Source organism: Arachis ipaensis, chromosome B07 (assembly GCF_000816755.2).
Source record: "Arachis ipaensis cultivar K30076 chromosome B07, Araip1.1, whole genome shotgun sequence".
In the NCBI taxonomy this organism is placed as follows: domain Eukaryota; kingdom Viridiplantae; phylum Streptophyta; class Magnoliopsida; order Fabales; family Fabaceae; genus Arachis; species Arachis ipaensis.
The window spans coordinates 95949844-95960311 of NC_029791.2; the positions used below are offsets into that span (position 1 = coordinate 95949844).

Sequence of the window (10468 nt, forward strand, 5' to 3'; positions counted from 1 at the left end):
GAGAGAGAATATAGAGTGAATTGCATATCTATGACCTAGTAGGTCATCAATATTTATAAAGTTGTTTGTGCTTAGGGTGATTATTCGTAGATCTCGACTATTTTTCAAAAGTTTAGCCAATCATCCGATGACTGCGCTTTAATGATTCGTTTTGAGTTTGTTTGGAGAGATTCGCGGAGAGATTCTATTGGTGATTTGAGATTGGCACGTCGTTATTCAATTTTTCCTCGATTCCGAGCTTATAGGTTTCTCTTAAGCCAAGTTATAACTAACGGATTAGGATCCATTGCCAAAAAAATTGTTCATCAATATGCAGATGTCTATGACAGACCCACACATGATATCATAACATATATTAGCACTTGGGATATGATCATCGAAAAGCAATTAGAATGACAAGGTAGGGATTGTGGGGGTTGGTGACACTTCCTCACTTTTTACAAATGATCTAATTTTGTAGTCTAAGTCAATGACAACCATGCAGCATACGTCGTTCCTAATGGGGTTGTGCCTTCCCATTGCGAGATCCACCATAAAAATCATTCTTGTTGCCTCATTGACAACCTAAAAATGATGGAAGTGCAAAAAAATCTTCAATGTAATGTCCATCATGGCTTAATAACTTCCACACTAACATAAAAAAACTAACAAACATATAGCATATGTAATACCTCCAAATCATATTCACCCTGCAGATAGGACTATATCATCCACTGCTTCACCCAAATGCCGCAACGCGTGCTACAAGTAGTTGGAAAAAATTTGTTAAATTAGTGTTTATAAAAGCATCATACATGATAAAAAGCTACAAGTGCTGAAATTTTTCAAGGTTTAGATGCAAATAATCACGATTTTGGATCTTACTACCCTATTATAGTTCAGCAAAATCGTATAGCAAGCATCTTATTGGGAGTGATTTCCCCTATTTGCTGTGACTACAAGAAAAATCATTTTTAGTGGCTATTTATTTTTTTTTTAGCTGCAATAAAAATAGTCGCTAATACATTTACCAGCAATTAGATATTAGCTATCTTATGCTTTGTCGCTAAAAGATTTTAGCGGCAATTATAACATTTGCCGATAAAAACTTTTTTAATGGCCGTAAAAGTATATAACTTTTAGTGGCCATTTTCTTGGAAATTTATATGGCCACCCAAAATAATTCTAAAATTGCAATGTTATTCATTTTTAGCAGCCATTACTATTGCCGCCAAAATCCATTTTATCGACAATTTATATAGCCACTAAAAATAATTCTAAAATTGTAACGTTATTCACTTTTACCAGCCATTACTATTGTTACTAAAATCTTAAAACTTTTTTTTAGTTATATTATACTCATTTTCTTAGAAGCATCGAACTACCTTTTTTTTAGAATCTCAATTATTTTTGCCAACAATCATTATTGTTATGCATAATATAAATATACTGAAATTAATTATTACAAAATAAGATATTTCATTAAACTCAAAATATTGATACACAAATTTCTCTTGAAAAGTAATAAATAATGTTACAAATCTAAACAACAAAAAATACTACACACCTATAAACTCAAAATGAGCTTCATGCACGGTTGCTATGTCCTCTTCTATCTCAAGAGTAAGATCCATCATCCTTTCCTGATGTTCAGATTTTCCTCCACATTTCATGCATTTTATCTGCAAAGTATGAGGTGCATGTTTACTCTCCACATTACTTAAATTAATGGATCTTAAAATGACAGGAATTTATCTATTGCAAAAGCATGGTAACACTATATTGGTGCATTATAACACAGCAGGAAAGGGGAAAAACTTAATAGTTTAGTAGATTTCAATATATAAACATAAATTACCTTTGATCTAAGGTGATCCCCGAATGTTAGACCAATTAAAGTGGTGTCCTCTTTCAATGAGCCAGATACATCAACCCCAGCATCCATAAGGCAAATAGATTGCATTGTGTCAATGGCATGCCTGTTGAATATAACACCAGATTCCTTCATCTAAAATGATCTCAGGACAAAAATTATATGGTTACACTTACAAAAGGGTTTACTTTAGAAATTCATGTGCCTCTTCTTCTTTGCCAATACATAGTTGACTTCCAGTACTCCTTAGTTGGGAGAGTATGCCCTTAGGAGAGAGTGGATATTTTGTATCCTTTGACTTCAAAATCAAACTTTCAAACTCACAGTTGAAACATTTTTTATTTGCACCTGAAATTGGCATAGGATTGTTTAACCCTACTAACGGTTTACAGAAGATAATATTCAAGAAATATGGCATGTAGATTATTTAAATGGAAAAACTTATTTGCTTACATACATGCTTTAGAATGTAGTCCTTGAAAGAAATATGCAGTGGTGTAAATACTAAGCACTGGTGTAAATACTTCTTTCGCTTTCTCATTGTTGTCCAAACAATATTCTTCTTTTATTTAATGGTATATAAGCATGTACCAGTGTCAATGTTGGCGATGATTGTATTTTCACCAAATCTACCCTTTTGCCATGCAGTGTTCTTAGCATTTCTGCGAAGTCCAAGAAATTCCCACGACCTTGTTGTGTGAAGTTTGTGTTCCTTGCTCAAGAACACTGACACTACATTTGGTTTTACTGTATGACAGCAACAAGCAAATATTATTTGTTGACAGTGACCGTGCAATTATATTAATTACTTAATGACAAAAACACTTGATGATCGATCTCACTGGCAATTACTGCTGCTTCTTCCTCTTCAAGCAGCGCGGAGAACCCATTGATGTGCTTATTGTATGAGTATATCATGACTTCTTTCGCTTTCTCATTGCTGTATGTCCAAACAATATTCTTTTTTTATTTAATGCTATATATAGCTTTTAATATATAGAAAATATAAGCCATGCATGCTTTAATTTATTTCGATACCTTCCCAAAATTGAAGTTAGTAAATCAAAGTGAGAATTTGTGGCAACTTCCATACCAAAAGAGGTAGGGCTTGGGCCATGAGAATGTGCTCCCATGTATACAATGTAACACTGTGTGTAAATGTAAACAATAATTTCAAAGTGGAAATCTCATCATCAACATATAAGCATAAGGATTTTACCATTTTACTTCCATGGACAGCTTCCAGCAAGAAAGAAGAAAGAATTATTTGGCAACTATTAACTATTAGTTTGAAATTATTGGAAAAGTATTTATAATTTTTTGTATTCTAATCAGGGTAATTAATCAAGAAAAACCCACTTTTGAGGCAAAGATGTGAAGTAACAAATGAAAGGCAGTAAACAAATGTTACAAAATCTTTTGTTGCAATTATTGTTTGAAAGTAAATTTGCAATCCCTGCAAATTCCAAGTTGTTGGTTTCTGCAATAGAATAAAGCAATACATTAAAACAAAAGCAGAGACCAAAATTCCAAGATAACATTAACTCTGAATACAAAATAATCATCTCTAAAACCATAACAACAAACTTACCCCGTATAATGAATACAAAGGAAAATAGAGAAGAGCATGTGGTACCCAAAAAAGAAAGTCGATAAGCCCTATTAAAAAGATGTCCTGGCACCAGTGGAATGAGTGAAAGGGCAACCACAACAAAAACCTATACACATGATATTAAATAAAAGCATCAACACATAAGTAAACTTTGCAAATCTGCAATTCAAATTGCTCATACAACAAAGATCCTTGTCATCATGTTTAAAATCTAAGGTCTCAGCATTAAAATTTTGAACATTAAGAAAAACAATGATAGCCAACAGTAGCAGTGGCATCCACTTGTCGAAATCAACATTTTCAGTCATTTAACAATACTACTAAACCTTAAACTAAACTTTCTAAGCTCCACCCTCATATTTCCTTCTCTTAACTAATAAGTCATAACTTCAGTCAATATTCACCTACCTCATGCAACCTAACTATATTTGGGTGTCTGACAACCTAATGTACCTTCGCCGATGGTACTACCAACCTCATACTTGCCGATCTTATTTCTCACCTTCTTCTTTGTTTCGCAACGATCTTGCCGATCTTATTTCTCACCTTCTTCATTGTTTCATGACGATCATTCGCATCTCCTCCATTATCAACTAAATTTCTCTTCTAACAGTAAACAAAAGAAATAAGAGTTTGAAGAGTTCATCGAAGAGTTCATCCCCACAGACACACACACAGAGAGAGAGAGAGGACGACGACGACGACAACTGACCGACCGAGCGAGCAAGTAACCTTCGCGACGGCGACGCCACGGGGTCAACACTTTCTTCATGCGACGGCGACGAAAAGAGAAACGATAAAAAGAGTTCGGCGATGAGAAGAGTGCGACGGCACCCCCGGTCTGTCTTCGCCGGCGGCGACAGCACCCTCTACTAGAGGAGAAGAGTTTGGCGATAAAGGATGGTGATGGTGGCTGGGTTTAGGGTTAGGTTTCTCAAGATAGTAAAAGGAGGGTGAGCGTGGTTTTTGTTCTAATTGTTATCAAAATAATACCAGCCATAGTACAATCACAAGCGCTGGAGGAGTGTGGTCTCCGACTTGGTTTACGTCTGGGAGCCGCCTCCGAGTTGTGTATGTGAAAGAATGGGGGGTGGTACCTGCAAAGACACTCCGATACCTAAGTCAGCATGGGATTAAGCAGGTTTAGAATGTATTGGAACTTAGAGATACCTGAGGAATGTCAGGGTATTTATAGTGGTGATCCAATAACCACAATTGGAGTAGTGCCACCTTTTTAGGTGGATAACCGTCCCTTTATCTAGGGATTGTTGGGATATGGCTTTTAGAAGTGGGTTGAAAGATTTTAGGGGCAGTTACTTATTTGAATAAGTGTTATCTGCCAGCTATCTCTTGAGCCCGACTTCTTTGGAAAGAAGTCTGTGTTGAATCCGACCTCTTCTAAAGAGGTCGGTGAATAACAAAGGCCAATCTTTGGATTGGGTCTTTTGGTGTATTTGGACCTAGGTCTTAGTGTTGGGCCAGTGTATGAACAGTGTCCCTACTCGAGTTCAATCTCTTTTTCTTAAGAGTTGGATTCGAGTATTTGAACTCAGTCTTGTAGGCTCTGTATGATTGGTTTTAGCACATCTTGCTTAACCAAAGAATATTTCTTGTCCTAGTTTCATACAACTCATTCAATTCGAGTTGTTTTGAGGATACATGACTTGTTTTAATACAAATCACCTTTCTGAAACTTATTCTGATTTTTTACGACTTGTTTTGATACAAATCGTTTATTTCAAAACTCGTAATTATTTTTTAGTATAACCTCATCGTTCGATGCGAGTAGTTTTAAGGTCTTACGATTTGTTTCATTTCAAATCGTTTAATTAAAATGTGGCTATTTCTTGATCTAATTTCATACAACCCATTTAAATTCGAGCTGTTTTTTAGGACTTCACAACTTGTTTCAAGTACAAATTGTTTATTTTGAGTCCTTTTAAAGTATCAGATCATCTTTATAACCATCGGACTTCGTTGCTTTATCTATTATGCCCCTGCTTGAGGTCGAGCTTTATGAAGTCGGACTCGAGCAATCAAGCAGAAAGGATTTTCGTATGAAGCCTTTTTTTTGTTGAACTCATTCATTCTGAGTTTATAGATGACTTATTTTTTATACAAGTCACTTTTTTGAAGCACAACTCGTTATATATCAAGTTGTTTTGCGCAATTTGTTTTAATACAAATTGCTTAGATCGTATGGTTATTTTTTACTCGATTTTGTTTAACTCATGGGCTTGAGTTGTTTTAAATCATCAAGCCATATTATAACCATTGGACACCAATTTGTATCTCGTCACTTTATCCGAACGACCATTGAAAAGGTCAGCTCGTGATTTTTGCGCTTTGTCGAGCATAAATTGGCGTCTTAGGTGAATGGATTATATGCTTATTCCCTCCCCTTTCTAGTTTTTACAAGGTTGTCGTCCTTGTGTATGATACAACTTGTTTTATCCAAGTTGTTTTGGAGGATAGTTTTTACGTTTCGATTTTATTCAAAAACGTTTTACAATCCTTCCTTTTTAACTCATTTCTATACGAGTCATTTGGTTGAAGTGATTCATTTTGATACAAATCACTTTTTAATGTTTTGCTTTAATGATTTGTTTTGATACAAATTACTTTTAAAGCTTTGCTTTTAGATAGACACGACTTGTGCTTAACACAATTTCGTTAAAAATATGGTTGACTGGTATAACTCGTTTAATCCGAGTTATCCTTATGTTGTTGTGAATACTAAAACGAGTTTTCTTGGAACAACTTGTTTTTGTGAAATTGTTCCATTTTATACGACTAGGTCGTTTATTTTTAGAACTTGTAGAGATGAGATCGTGGGCTTGAGATTTTGTACGATCCATTTGTTATCCGTGTGGATCGAGTTGTTAGATCGTATTTATGCCTCGAGGGGCATATTTAGTTAAGTTACTTTTGCGACTTGTTCTAAACACAACTTTTTCAACCCGTTTGGCCCGAGCTGTTTCGAGGTGTTTTCTTTCCAATTCGCATATGTAACTTCTTTCCACCAATTGGTTCCTCGTCGCTTCATCCAGGCGATTTTTATATGATCGGCCCGTGATTTTTGCGGTTTATCGAGCTTCAATTGGTGTGTGTTAATTGTAGAAAATCAATTTTCATAAGGAACTGTTTTATCTCCTTATGTTGGAGGTGTGTCGCGACCTGGGTAGTTTTTCACCCTTGAAGTTAGACACTTTGTAGTAGCCCTTTTCTAAGATTTCAGTAATCTTGTAGGGTCCTATCCAGTTTGTTGTCAGCTTTTCTTCGCCCGACCTCTGTAACCTGATATTATATCTTATCAGGATAAGGTCATTTGTGGCAAATCTCGTAGCCATCTTTTGTCTCAAAATCTCTTTTTCTTATTCGAGTTTTCTCTCGAATTTCTGAAAGGAGATCGAGATTTTCTTTTGAACTTGGAAGTTACCAACTTCTTTATAGAATTTCTCAAAGCCTCTTTTCTTATCTGAGTTTGTTTTGGAAGGAGATCGAGTTTTTCTTTCGTGCTCTGATATCATTGTAGAATGTTGTCTTTGGTTTTTAATAATTTTGGACTTGGCTCTCGTAATAACCAGTGCCCCTACTCGAGGTCGAGCTTCATAAAGTCGGACTCGAGTATTCAGTCATGCCATTCTTGAATCTTACTATTTGTTGCTACGTGACTTTTACAAGTTATTTTGGACTCTCTTTTTGGGAGGTCGGATAACTTGTTTTATACTTGTTGTGTCAACTTAGTAAGGTCGAATACTTATCTCTTGGCTTGAGGAGGCATTCTTATAAATCGCCATCCTTTTTCAATTTGTTTTAAACAAATTGTTGCGAGGTCTGGTTTGCATCCTCTTCGTGTTGATGTTTGATTATGATCACGCTGTCCTTAAGTTATTTGTGCAATTCGTTTTAGGTTTTCCCTTGCCAGTTTGATTTAGTACAAGTGGCTTAATGAGGTCGGACCACGATTTGCATTTATAACTTCTTATACCACTTTGGATCTCGTCACTTCAAGTCAGAAAAAGTGTGCATTAGGGAGTAAGGTGCGCTTTCTAGCTGTAGTATCCCTTTTGTTGTAGACATGGCACAATCTAGGTAGATGGTACCTGCAAAGACACTCCGATGCCTAAGTCAGCATGGGGTTAAGCAGGTTTAGAATGTATTGGAACTTAGAGATACCTGAGGAATATCAGGGTATTTATAGTGGTGATCCAATAACCACCATTGGAGTAGTGCCACCTTTTTAGGTGGATAACCGTCCCTTTATCTAGGGATTATTGGGATATGACTTCTAGAAGTGGGTTGAGAGATTTTAGGGGCAGTTACTTATTTGAATAAGTGTTATCTGCCAGCTATCTCTTGAGCCCAACTTCTTTGGAAAGAAGTCTGTGTTGAATCTGACCTCTTCTAAAGAGATCGGTGAATAACAAAGGCCAATCTTTGGATTGGGCCTTTTGGTGTATTTGGACTTGGGTCTTAGTGTTGGGCCAGTGTATGAACAGTACTATAGTCACTAAAATTTTTTTTATTAAAAATAGTTTTACTTATATTTTTAGTGACAATAATAATAATTAATATTATAATATATAATAGTAATAACAAATATATAATAATCACAAAAACATAACTTAAATAAAAAAATAGCAATCATTGTATTATTATTACTAAAAATTTGTCGTTAAAACTAAAACTAATTAGGGAGATTCTACGGTGCTGATCCATATTGTCAGCATAGGATGATGATAACGCATGGCAGTTTGAGAGTGTGACACTTGGTTAATAGCTCTTCTTTCCGTTGATGTTGTTTATTTCCCGTTCCCATCATTTTGCTTAGTTATGATTAATGAAACTGTTAAGTATTTTTGGTTTGTGGGCTAATAATGGACCATAATGAATAATACTTCATACCATTTCTAATAAAGAAAAAAAGAAAACGTTATTCCAAATAAAAAACATAAATTCTTTTTATTTGTTTAATAATTAAAATTCGCTAAAGAATAGAACTTTTTTTTTACTTTGAAATACATAAAATAGATGATTTTATTTTATTTAAGAATTTCAATTCACTTGTCTTTATCTTTTTGAATGTATAAAATGTCAAAAATATCTTTTTTTTATAAATAAGTGTCTAGCAAAAATAATTTTATCAAAGATAGAGTTATTTACAAATCAAATGAGAATTTAACATATTTAATCGTAATTTCAATCCAAAAAATAGAATTCAATTCTACTTATATATATTAAAATCATTCTAAATTAAGAAATTGAATTTCAAATAAAAATAAATTCTTTTTTTCGTAGAATGCAATCCTTATTTTATATTAAAAAAAATTAAATACACTTTCTGAAAATACAAAATAAATTCTATACGTCGGCTTCCGTCGGTCAGAGACTTTTGTCCTGCAGCGGAGAAACGCTAAGCCTGAGCACGAACCGGGTGGAGAACCTGCAAAAAGGACTCCAACGATCAAGTTAGTGGAGAGTAGTTACAAGACAGAGTATAAGCATAGGAAATGTGTACGAGAGTATTCAGATGTTGCCGTGATGCCCTTATTCATTTGGTAATCGCCTTTTTTATAGAGTTGTAGGTTGATTCTAATTGATGGTTTGTTAGAGTGATTCTCAGTTTTGACCGAGATTATTGGGGTTGTTATCACGTTGTGATCATCTGCTGCTTGTGACTGACGTGGCCGAGATATAGGGTGGCAGTTCCGAGTTGTGAGGTACGGTACATATACTATTTCTAAATTTATTTTAAGAATAACGTTAAGAATAAGGCTATATATGCTGACATGTGATTGTATTGAGGTGTATCCGAAAAATGATTTTTTATTTTTTTTATTAAAACATGGTTGAACATAGCAGACATGTGTCGAACGAGTATAGTGTCCTATGTACATGTGTCATATGCAGACACGAAATTCAGCAAAGTGTTCATGCTTCACATGTTAAAATTATTATTAGTAAAATTTTTATTATTTTAATAAATATGTAACAAAAACATTAGAAACTTAAATTTATATATTTTGTATAAAAAAATTTTACAAAACAAGAACCCCACCTTCATAAGCATAAAGTGCTCCATTCTTTTTGCCAAATAAATAATAACAATAAGAATGGCGACTTTATGCTAATTTTATGGAAGAGAAAGAAAAGAGGGGTGGGGGGGGGAGCATCCCACATTCCCACTCTTAGAGAACCCTGCCTTTGTATCATGTCTTCTACGTCAAGCTAAATAAGTAAAGTAGTTAACTTCACGTGATAGAGAGTTCTCCCAACCAATATAGCCTAGTTTCTTTAGGTTGGATTTTCTCCTGGACTTGGGGTGGTTGTAGCAGCTAGCTTCCCAAGTAGCTTTGTTGGTTAGAAGCTTGTACTTTAACTCAAGTGAGCTTGATTAGAAGCTGGCACTACTGAGTACTGGGGCCTGGGGGGTGGTTGTAGCACATTGATAGAGTAAAGTATGAAACCGGCCTCCGTCCATTTGCTCGGATAACAATGTGATTCTTGACAAAAAAAAAATAATAATAATTCACTTCGGTCCTGACATTCTTTCTAGAGAACATGATCAAGGATAGGAACTTTTACGAGGACATACTACAAAAATAATTAGTTGGAAAATTCTACGGTGCTGACCCATATTGTCAACATGGGATGATGATAACGGGTGACACATTGGAAGCGTGACACTTGGTTAATAGTTTTTCTTTCCGTTGATGTTGTTTATTTACCGTTTTCATCACTTTGCTTAGTTATGATTAATAAAACTACTAAGTATTTTTGGTTTGTGGGCTGGTAATGGATCATAATAAATAATATTTCATATCATTTCTAATAAAAAAAGAAAACATTGTCCCAAATAAACCTTTAATTTGGTGTGGAGCCGCGCATCTTTGCACGAACATTTGGCGCCCACCGTGGGGCCCAACCCCACCTCGCTCTTTAAGTTTCTGAGGCTAACAACGTAACACCCTGCTTTCCACTTTTTCTTCAGGAACCAAGCC

General features: G+C 35.0%; 1 long non-coding RNA gene across 1 annotated transcript; it reads right to left on the reverse strand.

Annotated features, from left to right (window-relative positions):
* LOC110264680 lies at nt 1886-2346 on the reverse strand. The gene is made up of 3 exons (XR_002350854.1): nt 2310-2346; nt 2041-2200; nt 1886-1958 (listed from the first exon to the last, which is right to left on the reverse strand). It is a non-coding gene; the product is annotated as an uncharacterized LOC110264680 (long non-coding RNA).